A 16,064-nucleotide genomic window follows, 5' to 3' on the forward strand; every position below is an offset into this window, starting at 1 on the left:
ATGCTACTTCCGTAATATTCTTCAGCATGAGCACTGGAAGGTTCAAGTCAGGTGGTATCACTGGTCTCTGGGGAGTTGAAGAGTTGAGCTGACATAGCTGTGTAGATGCTTGATGAAGTCTGAAGTGCTAAAGCAGCAAAACTTTGCTGCTGCATTTTACCATTTTACTGGCTTTGTGAACAGCTTGATTGGTTTTTTAAGAATTGAAAATATGAAAGTGGAAATCAACAGTGATAATGATTAGATGATATTTGAGCAGTCTCCACGTCAAATAATCAGCAGTATCCATTTCTTAATTCCTAATGTTTCTTATTCTTATTTAAATGTGCTCAAGTCTCCTCCTTCTCAGCCCATATCTTTCTGATTGGCTTTGCTCCTAAGGAGCACAGATTGCAGCTTGGGTTATAGATCACAGTCTGATCTCTGATGGAACTAAGATGAGATTTCTTGCTTGCTCTAAAATCGTGATTCCAAGCCTCGAACTGTTATTAGCAGTAGATTGGGTTTTTGGGGAAAGGCCCAGATTGTCAGAATGATATGGTCTGATGTTGAAGGTAAGCCAAAGAGAGGGCTGGGTGTTTGGCTTCTCTCAGTTGCATATCATTTCCACGTTCAGCTTCAGATAGTCAGGTGTACTGAACCAATCTGAAGATGACAGAGACATAGATTACTATGGATAGACGCAGAGGAAAGGACAAGGTTTCTAGGAAGCTAAAAGTGCAAGAAATGTTTGGTGGTTTTTTTAATTGGTGTGTTTGGTAACCTTAGCTGAGCAGGAGTCACTAGGAGCACATAGTTTTGCACTGTTTTGCTGGGTAACTGTCTGTGTCATCAATAGGAGAGTGGTGACAAGGTCTTGGTAGATCTTTAAGCATTTCTTCTTGCTGAGCAGCATTGGTTCAACTTGGAACAAGGAGAAAAGTTCTACAGCCCAGAACTGGTGTTGTAGAGAGGGTCATGAAGTTGAGGCTTGCTGGCTGAAATATGGTTTGAAGTAATAACATGAATCAGGAGGTATGATGCAATAGGTGGGACTCCAGGGAAGAGAAATTGTCAGCTGCCACTGTGCTCTAACTTGAACCGAAGGGAAAGACCAGAGTAATACTACTGAGCTGTTACCTACTGCTTTATCACATTAATGTGTTGGCAGTTGTTACATCCCAACAAACAGGCCAATGAAAAGTATACAGACTGGAAGAATGAGGGATATGGGAGAGGGGCAGCAGAGGTGGAAATATGGATTATTTTCCATCTTTTATTTCTCTCTTGTAAAGAAAAGATATGGCCAATATTCTAGAAACACATTTTTGCTTTGGTATCAAGCACCTATTAGGGACTTTTTTTTCCCCTTTCTTTTTTCCTTTTTTTTTTTTCCTTTCCCTTTTAACGCATACATACACACACTCCAGTTGGATGCCCCATCTTCAGTTTTGGTAGAATGATTCTCCCTAACTCTTAGTTTATATTTTTCCACTCTGTCTCTCAATATAAGATAGTAAAGGCAAACTTGTTTTTTTGTTTAAAAGGAAGTCTGTATCCAGCTTTCATCTGATATCTTACATTGAGCTTTTTTGAGCTCAATACTGTACATATTTCTAGTACATACTGGTCTTGCTTTTTAAAGGGTTAATGATGGTTCAAATGCGAATACTATAAAATAATCTTTGGTGCTACCATAAGGTCTCAGGTGATGGGAGTTAATAAGCCAGTTTCTCTTTCTTTCTATTCTGTGTTATTTTTCAGGTATGCTGTAAAACCAAGTTAGACCTTCTGCACCCGTCTACTTTCTAAAGAGTCATAATTAATGAATCACATGGTTTGTTCATATCATACTTGAAATAAAACTTTTAGCCTGTCTTCCAGTGTTGATATTGGAAGAAATCTCAACAAACATTAAAAAAGTGTCGGATTTTCTGCATGCAAGGCTATGCAGTACTTTTCAGCCTGACTGAACTGAACCAAGATAGACCAGGTATTCTGAGAGCCTTTCATTACACAAATTGAATCCTGCAGCCTCAGAAGGTCTGGATAAATGTCCATCCTTTAACTGCGGTAGACCTCTCAGCCTTTGGATACTCACCCCATCTTTTGTTATAATCTGAATATTATCCACCAACATAAATATTTTTTTTTCTGTTTATTAAAATGTTCTTCAAATACATGAAGTCCAAACAACATAGTAGTAACCTTTAATAACAACTGGGCTGAATTTACTCTTGTTCAAAAATGGAATTTAATTGGAGCATTTTCTTGGGACTTAAACTACATGTTTTGTGCCTTTTAACAGCCTGAATGTGTCAGACTTTTCCCTGTGTCATCAGTTGCTCGATACATGCGTGCAGGCTTCAGTAGGTCAAAAAACTGCTGGGAAAAGCTGATAGTGCTTGTATCATTGTGGCCCTTCAGCACAGCAGTGTTGGAGTGCTGCTTCCCACAGATCAGATTATTGCATTGATGCGGATTACAAAATTGCTTTAGCTATAATTTGACACAAGTCACAGCAGTGTGGAGGATCAGAGACTGGTAACTTGCCTTCAATCACTTGTGTAGGACTTCTGCTCAGACTGGGGAATGAAAGGCTGGGGACGGACAGGGCAGGAAGGACTAAGCACCTGCAAGGCATAATGTAATAAAACAAATGGCTTGGATCTGATCTAGTACGCTGTGTTACATCTATGTTCGTCAGGGCTCTGAGCATTCTTGCACGTAATCGCTTTCCAGTTCACGCTGAGCCAGCATTCTTACCAAAAAAAAAAAAGGTGTCTGTGAGCTGACAACTCTCAAGAAAAGGTACAAAAATTAAATGACATTTAGGGAAGGAAGGCACTTACAGTTCAGAAGAAGTGCAGTGTGCCCAGAGGTGTTAAGACAAATGGGCACTGGCAGCAGGATGGTTCTTGGAACCTCCATCATTTCACTGCCACGGTGAGCAAGTGGCATGTCATGTCAATTGACTGCTGATGCAGTCTCTCCTCATGCTTTCATTTGATGCTGTGGCTGCTGTTATTTTAAATAATTATTTCTTTCGATTGCAGATCAGCCTTGTGATCTGGACTGAGGTCAAGCAGAAGCATGTTTGTGCTGTTCTAAGAGAAGCACTGGTATAGAGGGAATCGGGATTAGATTCCTAGCTAAACTGCAGACTCCCTTTGTGAGATTATGGGAGTTGCTTTCTTCTTTTATTTCTGCAATATCTGTAGTATTCTGCAATATCTGCAATAAGACTAGCACCACCTACTTTTTGCCACCACCCTCAATCATCTCCGGGGGTTGCTCCTTCCTTTATCTGCTGGCACATGCAGTCTCTCCAAACTTGGTTCCTTCATAATAACCTGTTAGCTTCAATACTCAAAATAATAGACTTTTTAACTAGGATCATCCTGATGACACTGGGATGGACAAAGCTCCTAGAGCAGCTCTGCTGGGGGACCTGAGGGGCTAGTAACCTTTGGCAGTGGAATGAGGAGAGTTGACAAGCATCTTGCATTGACGCTGTTCACCTCCCGCACAGCTGTAGTCGGAATGGTGTATGTGACCCTAACCTAGGAGACTGTCTCTGCTTTGAAAGCTGAACAGTCAAAGTTAGCAGAGATGAGAAAAAGTGTATCTTCAGAAAGTTGTATTTGTGTGGAAAGAGATTGATTGTATGGGAAAGGAAACCAAAGTGGGCTCACCTTTGTCTTGTGCAAGATAGCAAAGACTGGGCCTCATTCCCATTTGCCTTTGCTCAGTGTGCCATAGGAATTAAGCCCCTATTCTAATGACAAAAGATTTATGTAGTAGCCCAGTCTGCCCTATTTCCTACGTATGTGAGCCCTCTTGTTCACACAATTACACAGTACAACTTTTTACCTTACTGTGCACTTTTCAGTTTTCTGACACAGTCATCATCCCTGTGCATCTTTCCTGTGCACATACCTGATTGTTGCTGGGAGACACACAGCTTGTCCTGAAGCTTTAGAAGATGCTGAAAATAAAATGCACTGGCAGGTCCAAGGGGAAACTTTTGCGAATTAAACAGTCTTAGTCTATATCCTTTATTCCATTCTTGAGAAGGAGAGCGTCTAACGTCTAAGCCAGCCATTTCAACCAGTTTGATGTTATTGGGTTCACTGCACAGTGTGGGTCTGTGTGATCCATCATTAGTATGCTACTCTGTATAATTTATATTTTTCTTCCTAGTCTGTTATTAGCTTTATTTTCTAATAATAAAGTAAATAGATTCACTGACTGCTACATTTTCAGATAATTTTCATCAAGATCAGGTAACTCCGTGCTTAAATGGTTATTCATTTATTATGTTTTCTTTCTAATAGCGCATCTATTAAAGGCAAATACACAACCATTAGTATGTAAATTTAACTTGGATGTCTGAATAAATGAGGTACAGCCTCAACTGTGATTTATTGTCTAATTAGTTTTACTGTAATTGAAGATATGTAATGTGTGTGTGTGCATGTGGAGGTTCAACAGAGAATGGATCATGGTGTAGCATAAACATTTTATTGGCATGACTTTGGAAAGGTTGAATTTCTTATGAGCGACTTACATAGTGTCTTAAATGAATGTCAATAAAACCTTTACATCTGTATACATGCTGTATATCATCTCAGGGTTGTCTCCATACTCTGCAGAACATTATGAAACTCCTTTTTTTAATATTGGATAGGCATAGAAAGAAGGCAAAATATCTTCTTCATTGTGAAGATGCTGCACCAAGCTGCACAATTCAATTAGAAATCGCTTGATCCTCAAGTCTTCTCTCATCAGGGTATTGTATCTCATATTGTTTGTAGCCAGTGCTGTTATAGAAGCTCTAGGAACCTGAGCCCTCTGGCTCCAGTCAGGCAAGGTACTGAAGCACCTGCTGAGCTTTAAACTTGTAAGTAGTCCCATTTAAATCAATGGGATAGTTCTGTATTCAAACACAGCCTAAATGCCTGAACAGTTTCAGGTCAGAAATCTCCGTACTTCCTGGGATCCAACTGAGAGTGATCAGTGCCTTGCAGGGCTGAAGCAGAGGAAACTTTAACAATGGCTATTATAAGAGTTTAATCTGACAAACCACAAACTTCATTTGCAAAATCTTTGATCCGAGCCAGTTTTACTGATCAACACTTGGGTAAAGAAAGTCAACAAGCAAGCATCTGGACGGTAAACAGGACTTGAATTCCCATTCTCAGCTAAAGACAAATGGCTGAAAACACAGGAGGGAAAGAAGAAAATAGAGGCTCAGAAATGAGGAGAGAGAGAGAGAGAGAAAGAGAGTGGATGGGCAGTCATATGGGACTGGATACAAGAAAAAACAAATCACTGAGATAAGACAAAGTAAGAGGAAAGTAGAAGAGAGAATAGGTGTGCTTTGGGCATTGGGGGCAATATGAAAAAGTTAGTAGCAAACAGAGGAGGTTTAAACAAGATGGGGGGGTGGGGCAGGAAGAGGAGAAAGACACAGAAAAGGAGAGTAGGTTTAAGGCAAAAAACTATTGAGACTGATGCAAAAGTCTTTTTTTTTTTTTTAAAAAAAAAAAAAAATCAATCAGAAGTCTTCCTAGGCTGTACTGTACACATCTACTCTTGATCTGCTTTTGAAAAATGAAGAAGTATGAGTGACCTCAAATATTATGAGCACAAGCCATCAAAGCGATTTTGTAATTTAAAGTATTATCATCAGTCTTGGGGTGGGGGTGGTGTTGAAAGCAAAGAAAGTGTTGTCTAGGAGTAATGATTGAAATATTTATAGCAGCCCTCCAAAACTCAGGCATACGTCAAAAACAGGAGTGATGAAAACTGGTATATCGAATGCTATCCTATCCTAATTTAATTTTGTGGACTTTTATGTCCAGGTCTAAAAAAAATAAGCAGTTTTCATACCAGTGAACTGCAAATGAGTAATATGGTGGTTTTGCCATCATATGCTACAGTAAACATGCTTAGATACACGTGCGATTTCACTAGGGCACAACTGGAACTGTGTGCTCAGCCTTTCAAGGTAATGAATTTTCCAAACATATTCTGTGCTCTCTTTCTCTAGCTGTTAGCTTTTCATTTCCCCAAGTAAAACCTGAGTTGAGGATACTTACTACAGCTACTGGTTCTATAGACTGTCTCCTCTTTAGGAGAGGTTGTGTCTGACACTGTACAGAAGTGTGGAGATAGGAAGGTGTTGAAGAGTGTTACCTGCATTAGTTCATTGTGCTAGGAGTAGGAATATGTGAATCAAAGGAGTTCCCTGTCTTATCTTCCTACCACATCTTTGCCTTGGCTCTCATTCATCTTCATAGTCTTAGGATCTAAGGTTAATTCAGGTTGGAAGGGAGCTCAGGAGATCTCTAGGCCCACTTGCTCCTCAAAGTAGTGTCAGCTCTGAGGTCAGGCCAGGTTTCTCAGGACTTTATCCAGTTGGATCATGAAAACCTCCAAAGATGGAAACTGCACAAGGTTTTTTGGACAACGTATTCCACTGCTTGACTGTCCTCAGGGTGAAAAAGTTTTTTCTTACTCTCATTCTGAAATTCTCTTGTTTTGACTTATATCCATTGCCTCATCCTCCCACCATGCATGGGAGTGAAAAGCCTGGATCTATCTTGTTGATAACTTCCTTATATGTACTTGCAGGTTGCTGTTTGGTTCCCCTGAAGCTGTCTCTTCTCCAGACTGAACAAACCCAGCTCCCTCAGCCTTTTCTCACAGGGCAAATGCTTCAGGCCCCTGTTCTTGGTGGCCCATTGCTGAAATTGCTCCAGCTTGTCAATGTCTTTTTTACATTGGGGGTGCCAAAACTGGATGCAGTACTCCACATGCGGACTAATGAGCACTGAGTAAAGAGGGATAGTTGCTCCCCTCGATCTGCTGGCTGTGCTTCTGTTGATACAACCCAGGATGCTCTTGGCCTTCTTTGCTGCAGTGCACTCATGCCCAGTCACTGTCCACCAGGACCCCCCGGGTCTTTCCCAGCAGAGCTGAATTCTTCTCTTTGCCTGTTTTTTTGTTACCACTTCTGTGGCTTAGCAAGGAAATGTTGCTTTTCTTCACTGTCAGGGCTCTTCATAGCCTGTTCTTGCCTGGCAACTCTTAGGCCTTATGCAGAATCTGATTCCTGCATTAAACTGGACGGTGATTTCAACATTTCTCCCCACTTGTTAAGTATCCATGTAAGCATTTTGGGTTTTCTCTGATATTGCTTCTCACACTGGGGAGGAGCTCTCAGTGATATCCACTTTCCTGCACTCTTTCAAACCTCTCCTTCACAAACTCCCAATTTCTTGCAATGCCTACCAAAGCAGATGACAGCAGATGTCTGAGGTGGTGAAGAGCTGAGACACCTGTCTGTCATTTTTGAGTTTCATTTCATGGTTCCAGTGGACTCTATCTCCAGCCTTCATCTGCTTGTTGTTGTTTGTCTCACAGTTAGCACATCAGCTTTTAGGGGCAGGAACCATCATTTGACTCCACATTGTTGTTCTGGATTTGTGAAGCACTTGGTGTGCTGGAACTCAGGCCCATGCCTAAGGCTGCACTGAGATGATATTACTGAAACTCTTGGTGAAAATAACCACTGACGAGGGATGTGGTTCCCAGCAATCCAGCTGCTACCCTTTGAGCTAATACAGATGATGCAGGTTTTCATGCATACTCTGTTTCCATCCCTCCGCCCACACACTGCATTCTAATCTTGCTGATAGCTTTCCATTGAACCTGGACAAATAAGCAATAGTTTTCTGCTGGTTTTTTTCCTCTCTGTTTGTACTTAGAAAAATCTTAATAGCCCTTTATGTTTAGATTAGTTAGTGAAATTTACCTTACATATTATCTCAATTTGTTGTCTGCTGGATCACCAAAGGGTGAAGCAAATTCATGTCATTCACCTAGCAGCCACCTTGATAATAGTCAGATGCACAGAGAAGCCTCTGTGGTTCCTTAAAGCCATATCAGTTCCCTGATCCACTTCTCAGCATTGCCCCTCATCCTGAGCGCAACTGAGGAGACAGCACATTTCTTTTTGGAGGCAGGATAAAACCAGAAGTGACTGGAGAAAGATGGGAGGAAAGAAACCTGTAACGTGGCTTTACCACTCAATATCATGCCACAGCATGCATAAGCAGCACAAGGGAAAGGTCATGGATCAGTGGGATCAGTGAGGGCAGTGGGCAGCCTGGGTGGAAAGAGGAGCCTTTGCTAGCTGGGAGTATTCTACATTTTCCTTCCATGTACCTTGGACACCTAGAACCTTAGTCCTGGAGGAAAGAAGGAAGGAGTCCAGGAGTAATTGAAAGAAAAGTCAAGGACTAGAGAAAAACAGAGTAACTTTGATGAAGACATACAGCTGTACTTGTTGAAGGTTTTTTGTCATTTAGATTCCAATGGTGGCATCCCAAGCGAAATAACTGTGGAATGCACATGACATCCAAAGGCCACTGAGTCTGAAGGTGTGTCCTGTGGATTTCGAATTGAGCGCTCCATATCTTTGCAAACAGCTGTTTGCCATTGTTCTTCCATGCAATTAATGTAAAAATACTTTCACATGAAAAAAAGGAATGTTACTGGTTCAAAAACAAATGAAAGGGTCAAGATCGCTTTTTTTTTTCTGCCTCTCTGTAATCTGTAAAAGTTGGAACAATGTGGCAGAAACCCAGCCCCCTGCAAGTCTTCAAGAATGGTAACATTCACAGTGTATCCCTTGAAAGGCTTTGGCACAAGCAAAAGAAAAAAATGGTATATCTGGCAGGTGTGTCATCAATACAAGTGGAATAGATTCTGAGCAACTGGGAACAGACGACCAGGGACTTCCTTTCAATTTGGTTTTAAAGAAAAAGAAGCAACTGTAGCCTTTGAGCTCACCCCTACATGATGTAAATAAAAAATGAATTTCCGGTTATGAATGCTGCTGCAATGTACAGTTATTGTCAGTAGAATCATTTTGCTGCTGATGTTTTTCTTTTTTTTGTAAGCAAAAGCCAATGGAACCCAGTCAAAGTACAACTGATGATATTTAAATGATTACTTAGCAAAAAGTGCAATAAGCCTCAAAAAGCATGTGTTACTGTGGTTTGCTTTGATCTCTAAACCTCATATATTTGCAGTTTGACTGGTTGAGGTTCTTTAAAACAAATAGCTCACAAATGAGTAATTCTGCTGCTGAATATATCAACCAATCTTTATTGCATCCCAAATGATGAAGTGTAACGGTTATACAAAGTGCTTAAATAAGCCATGGAGCATTTTCCAGCAGTGATATATATATATATGCTGAAACCCACATTAAATTAGTATTAGGTGAAGGAGTAAACCTGGAAATCTAAAATAACAAAAGATTTTGTATTGGTTATGTGAAGCTATGAGAACCAGCTGCTGGTGGTTTCAGCAGGAATCCACAGATATTCAGAGCTTTCAGTCTTTCTGCCTACAACAGTCTGTAGCTATTAAGGAGGGTAACCCTTACACTTTTGCCAGTATTTTTCCAATACTGGTTTAATTACAGTGTGGTTCTGGCTAAGAGGATGGCATAGTGACTGTCTTGACTTTACTGAGGTCAGGGCCAAAGACTAAAGTGACTCAGTTTACCTACTCAATAATTCTGTTTTCCATACGGTTTGCAGCTGTAGTTGTCTTGTACTTCCTGCCTCAGCATGTCTTCTCCAATACTGTATGAGGGCAGAAATTTCTTCAGGAGAGGGGCTATTGTTTCATGCTCTGTCTACCTAATGGGACCCTGGTTTCTGACTGTCAGTCCTAGGTAATTATCACAATCTGAATATCTGCCTGCCTACAGCAGGGTTAAATACATCTTTGTGAGTGTACATTATGCATTTGATGCAAGAATAAACTCCTGTTTAAAAAGTGCCTAAGCACTTACACTATGAAAGTGTGTGTCTTCAGAGATACAGGTATGTATTGGTATGCATACACAACCACAGAAATGTAAAGGTGGGGAGCGAGGGAGCTATCTTGAAACCAGTAGGAAATACACTCTAATTGTTTTTACCAGTTTTGGATAAAAGGATGGGTTTTGTCATAGATGAGTTTACTACAGTTGTCTTCTGCATCATGACTAGCCATTGCAGCTCAGTTGTAGAGTGTCCCTAGGAAATGAGGGCTTGGGAGAATAGTTTGGGGGGTGTGTGGGGTGTGAACAGAAGCACTTTTTGAAGTACATGGTGTTAATAAGCCCCTGATTTTCAGCTACCACTTCTCTGTTCAGAATATGAATTAGGCTACAGAGAATAGCCAAACAACAGAAGGCACAGTTGGGAAGAACCGTATTATTCTTATCATACCCGTCCTCAATTTCCTTCATCTTGCTAGTGTGAGAGACACTTGGACCATAGTAGTGACAGCCTAAACCAAAATGTGACAAGTAATGCTCTGGGGTGCATATGTTGCAGAGGATTTGTTTTTGCAATTTTCTAAAAATTAGTAATGGGAAGAAATCACCTCTTTTGAGGATTGCTTGCATCCTTCTGCTCCTGCACATGTGTTAAATCCAGTTTGCATAATTATTCCCACGTGTAACCAGTTCTCCTAAATCAGCAATAGTGAACCCGTTTTCTGATTCTTGTAAAATAAGAGAAGGCGTTAAAGAAATAGCTGTTCTGCACAAGGATTCTGCTTGTAGAGATTTAAATGTTCTCTACATTTTGTCATTGCGTACTTAAATGCTTAGTGTGCATTTTGTGCCTGGTCTGCTCTTGGCTTATGGCTTCTCTGTAGCTTTCTAAGTAGTTTCTAAGTGCTGTTACTCTTTAACAAGAGTATAGCTTTAAGAATGCTTAGGGTCTGCCTGAAAGGAAAAATTAAAGGCTTTTCTCCCTCTTCTGAGTATTGGACAAGTAAGTAGAACCTTTCATTTCTGTTTTGCTAGCTTATCTACTGCTCTTTAAAGTTAGTTACTGGTTTTAGCTTAGTGTTCTACCCTGGTGTTTTATTATGGGGTTTGCACCTTGGAGGTTGTTATTTGTATGAATTTAGTATGTAAGGTGGAAAAAGGTGAAGTTGACTACTCTGGAAATTGAAGTACTGCATTTTGCAAAGAGTTGTTGCAATTCGGGCAGTATTCCCAAGTGAAGAAGGAAACCCAGCTATTTTAGTGGCACTGGAAATCATGAATATTTCAAAGCCACCAGTAATCTGCTCAGGTAAATTGCTGTACGTGGCAGACAGGATCTTTTAATTTCCTAGGAAGCATAGATCTTTATGATGCAGTATCTGTAGTAGCATTTCCCAGATGATACAGATTAGCTCATAGGTCTGAGAAATGTAGAAAGATGAGGACATGCCTTTGTATGCCTTTGTAGCATAGCAATGTCTAGGGCATTATGTGAAATTGTACCTGGCCAAGAAATATGAAGCATCACTACTGTTGTCTTGGAAATTTCTATGCTTTTTAGGAGAGAGAGAAAAAAAAAAAATAATAGCTTGTTAGGGGGGAAGAAGGACTTTTTCAGGTGTTGCAGTGCCTGTAAGATTTGTGATGCCAGCTTATTTTGGTGTAAGTCATATTCAGGTTTTCTGGAGATTCTGCTGTTTAAACAATAACTCTCTGGAATGGTGGATTTAATGAGCAGAAAGGAAATATAATCAATGGTGCCTTATATGAGATTTTTCGTCTAAGCTGAAATAAAATGTTGGTTGCAATTTGTTTCCATTGTTATGCTATGCAGTTGGAAGAAATACATCTTCATATTGCTGCAGTCACTTTCCAAATACTTGCATTCTTTGTTTAGATATAAATCTCTTACATGAATTGTTGATGTGTGCAGTATTTTACCCCACTGAGCTATTTATCTTGGCATTATTATTAAGCATAATGAGAAAAAACATACAAACCAAACCATCAGAAAGGAGGAAACCTGACTTCTGAGCGTGGCAAACACGGAATGCCTGCAGCAACCAATGCCTTCTGCAGGAATTGCAGGTGCTCAGCACTGCTGAAGAAGAAATCCTTAGCATCTGCTGAGAAGTGGAGTTTTTGCTGACCTATACCAGTTTGTTGCCTGTTCCTTGCAGGCATGGTAGATATTTTTTAGAAAAACGCAGGATTGGTACATACAGTCTTTATTTGTTAACAGTTTGTTTTCTGAGGTTTGTGTCTTCTCTGCCCTTTTTACCCCTGCTACAAAAAAGCCTGATGGAGTGATTCTGCCTGTGGAATGGGAGGTTTGGACAGACAGAATGTGGACTGCCTGCGCAAAAGGCAGTCCTAAGTATTGATTATTAGGTTTGGTGTGAGAAACCACTTTACCATATTGGCGAATCCAAATCACTGGATTTCTTCCTCAGGACACAAGCTTGCTCGTTTTCTGTAGACGACACCACCGCATAGTAAATACATTGTCCCATCTGTTCCCGTTTATGTCACAACAGTTCTCTGGTAGACACTGCTCAAAAGGAAAATTAATACCAGAAAAAGCATTTCTTGGCATTTAGTTGTTTTGCAGTGATATGTGTTTGAAATGGGAGAAGATTAGCACTGTGAAACCAGTTAGCTAAGTAGGCCATCAACTGGGAGGCTGGGGAAGAAGCATGAGGAGAATGCATATTCTTCCCCAGTAGACCTACAACTGTTATAGGAACATGCCAGGCTAGTCTCTTTTTCATCCTGCTGCTTTCAGAAGAGAGTTGTAAGAAGCTGAGATGTGGGAGTGAGTAGTAGAAACACATCCATTTTGGTGGTTCTCCTTGTGAGTCCTATCTGTTCTATGGGAGTGAGAAATTATTTTTAGCTACTCAAGCACAGAGCAGAGGATTGGATCGCTCTGTTAATAGTGACTAGAGGATCTGTCCACCATGAATTTGTTTAGTCCCTTTTGGTTCTGTGTAACAGGTCCTTAGTTATGGTGTGCCGTGTGGAAAAAATGCATCCTTTAGTTCATTTGAAACCTGATGCTTCCCTTGCTCTCTCCTCTTTTCCCCTTGCTTCTGTGAGAAATAGTGAAGAGTGTTTTCCTTTCCACATTGAATGAATTAATGGTTTGAAGCTATTTGGGTCGCTTAAGGACACTCACAGTAAACCAAGAACAGAGCATTCTCACACATGCACGAAGAAAACCTCTTCCACTCAAAATGGTCCTTGTACAAGCAGAGTGCCTGAAATCCAGGCAACACATGATGTTCCCATGGACGCATGATGTTCCCCATATCTGCATGTGAACTCGCAGAGGTGAAGAGCTCTGTTGAGGTGACCAGACTGCCGTCTAGAAAGGGCTGATCATACTTGCGTGCTCATTCCCTGAGAAGCTTGGAGAGCTACTGGAGGCTAATGCCCTTCGGCCGTTCCCCAGAGGAGGACAGAGCAGTGCATCAACCTCAGACTGGTCCATTTGCTTTGGTTTTAAGAGCTTAATCCCAGAATGTGTCTATTTATCAGACTTTATAGACGTTGTCTCTTGAATTTTCTCCATTTTCTCCTTTAGATGTGTGTGTGTGTGTGTATTTACATATAAATGCATATATATGTGTGTGTACATGTATGAATATATAGAATTTACTATCTGTAACTAAAAAAAAAATTGAATTGTTGAAGGGAAGGGTAGAAAACTTATCGTAATGGAACATTGTGACTGTGAATTTTAAGACATGACAGCCACAAAATTTGAAATTATTTTTCCTGCAACAACCGTAATTTGTCTATGCTGGTCATAAATATGAAGGTGTAAATCTAGGAGCATACACATGAATACAAGAAACTTCATTATGTGCAAGGGGGCTAAGTTACAGTTATTTGAATTTCATGCCTGTTACGTGTTTAAATTTCCTATGATAACACTGAATTAATGTAGTTTCACCATGGAGTATATTAAGAACAGCTTAGCTATTATAGGACTGTAGCTTTCGATTCGGTGAGAATATGACGTTGCATTAAAACTGCATAGCTTATGTACGTAGTTCCCCAAAACATGAGCAATGCAGGACTGTTAAAGCTTGACAACCATGATGCTGCTAAGTCTCATATTTTTTTCTGTCTTAGACTGGTGATGGCAGTAAAGCATGGCTGGCTTTCTAGTAGTTTGGCTGCTGTGGAGTTGCTAACCCAGTTTTTGGTACATGTCATCGTTAACCTTGCGTTTGTGTCACTGCTGTCAAAATACAACTTTTTCCTCTGCTGTGTTTGTCACTTTTTCATTCTGTCTTCATATCTGCAGCTGGCAGCAGAGGGGGAATCAGGTGAACAGCCACAGCACAAAACTTCTGTCCCCTTGGCATGTTGCACTCACAGTTACTGCATCTGGGAAAACGTGGGGTTTTTTCCCTAGTGCCAGATGTTTGTTGAAAGTGCTGAAGTTCATCATGTTTTTTGGGACTCTGGGCTAAAGACACTCCATGGCCTTGTGCCAGCTTATTTGTTGACACTGGCTGTGCATTATCCCCAGCTGTTTTTCCTCCAGAGGTGGGGGCTTCTGCCATGTGTTGTATTTTCTCTCCTGTGCAGCTGTGTGGCATCCAGATCCAGGCTAGCTGATGATCTTTTGCCATGTGTGGACAAATAGAGGCTACTCTTGTGGTGACCAATTGATTGCTGCTGCCAAGGTGTCCAGAGTAGTGCCCTGGTGTGGCAACATATGCAGAGCCCAAGTATTTGCTACTTTACGCTGACAGATGAGTTCTGGTGGATCCTGTTGCTATTTAAGACAACTGTCCCCCAGTACCTCAAGATGCTGCAATACTTCAGTGTATATGGGCATAAACCACTGAGAGGGGCAATTTTCAGCTGGCTGTGAACTGCAGTGGTGGAGGAACAGGCACATGTTTGTTTTATCAGCTGCTGCAGGGGCAATAATCTCAGACAGAAAGGTAGAGCAGAGGGCTGGGGATGAGGAATGCCCTAAACTATCACAAACCCACATAGAAGGGTCACAGCCTTGAGTTTTCAGTGATGCACTCTTCAGATACATCTAGGCATGGGCAAGGCAGGCTGGCAGAGCGAAGTACAACATGGTATCCAGCTACTCGTTTCTGTACTAAAATTAGCATTCTGAGAGGGAAAAGCTTGCAGTTATAGTAAGTACTTGGCTTATTTATTAACCAGAGAAGGAAGTGTGACTAATGACTACTAAACATGTATCATTGAGGGTGGATCATCATAAGCTTCCATTTTATTATTTAAAAAAAGATAGTAATTCAGTACTCTTAAATGCTTTCACCTTAGGTGATTGAAAAATGGGATATTCCCTATAACGTGGGCTCTGTGGAGTCCTATAGATAGTGTAATTACTGGGAAAGCACTTTTGTTTTCTGAGGCTGTTGAAAAATGTCAAAGATAGTGCACTGCGGTGTTTGAAATGGATAGTAAACAGAACATTTAAAGTAGCGCTGTGATGACAGAGCTCTGATGGGACCAAAGAAGTGGTGCAGAGTTGTCTGTGCATCAGCAGTGCTCTGTAGGTGGGATCAGTTCTACCTTTTTCTAAACCCCTTTTCCCTAAAGATCTAAGGGAGGTGGTCAGGCAGTAGAAGGAGGGACGACAGGTCTTCCAGGCTTGGGCAACGTGCTAGGAGTCAGCCAGTATGCAGGCAGCAGAGCCAGCCAGTGTCCTCTTAGCTTCTCCGAGTGTTGTGCTGGAGCACACCTAAGTTGTGAAGAGGATGTAGCTGGAGTTGTGTCTGGAGGTGACAGCAGAGCAGAAAATGTAGTGGGAAGAACATTGCTCTCAAGGGGAGCCTCTAAAATGTCTGTAAATTCATAAGGAAGCAGTCTTCAGGGCTGCCATTTGCCTTGAACCTGTAATGGAATCGGAGTCAATGGGCTTTAGACTCCTCTGTTGTTAAAGGGCAGGAGAGCTCAGAAAGGAGGACAGTGATGGCAATGAGATCTGTTGGACCTCAGTATGTAATTGCTGGGGTGCCTGAATGCAAACTTAGTCGCTTCATTTTGACCTGCCAGTTGCAACTCTTGTCCTAGTCCACTTCATGTTTTAGGTGTAGCTAATAAACAATTATGTAGCTCTACAACAAACAGATCAATATGTTTGAGAACTAGGAATTTTATCCTTATACTAACTTTAGTGTTGATATAATACTTAGTGCAGTGATATTGACTGCAGCCAGGTGGTGAAGGGACAGTGTAA

The 16,064-nt window shown here is 41.0% G+C and overlaps 1 protein-coding gene across 1 annotated transcript in view; it reads left to right on the top strand.

Annotated features, from left to right (window-relative positions):
* FARS2 (phenylalanyl-tRNA synthetase 2, mitochondrial) overlaps positions 1-16,064 on the top strand; it is a 188,861-nt gene that overhangs the window by 88,979 nt on the left and 83,818 nt on the right. The gene's annotated exons all lie outside the window — the stretch shown is intronic.

Source organism: Leptosomus discolor, chromosome 8 (genome assembly GCF_034619465.1).
Source record: "Leptosomus discolor isolate bLepDis1 chromosome 8, bLepDis1.hap2, whole genome shotgun sequence".
Lineage (NCBI taxonomy): Eukaryota > Metazoa > Chordata > Aves > Leptosomiformes > Leptosomidae > Leptosomus > Leptosomus discolor.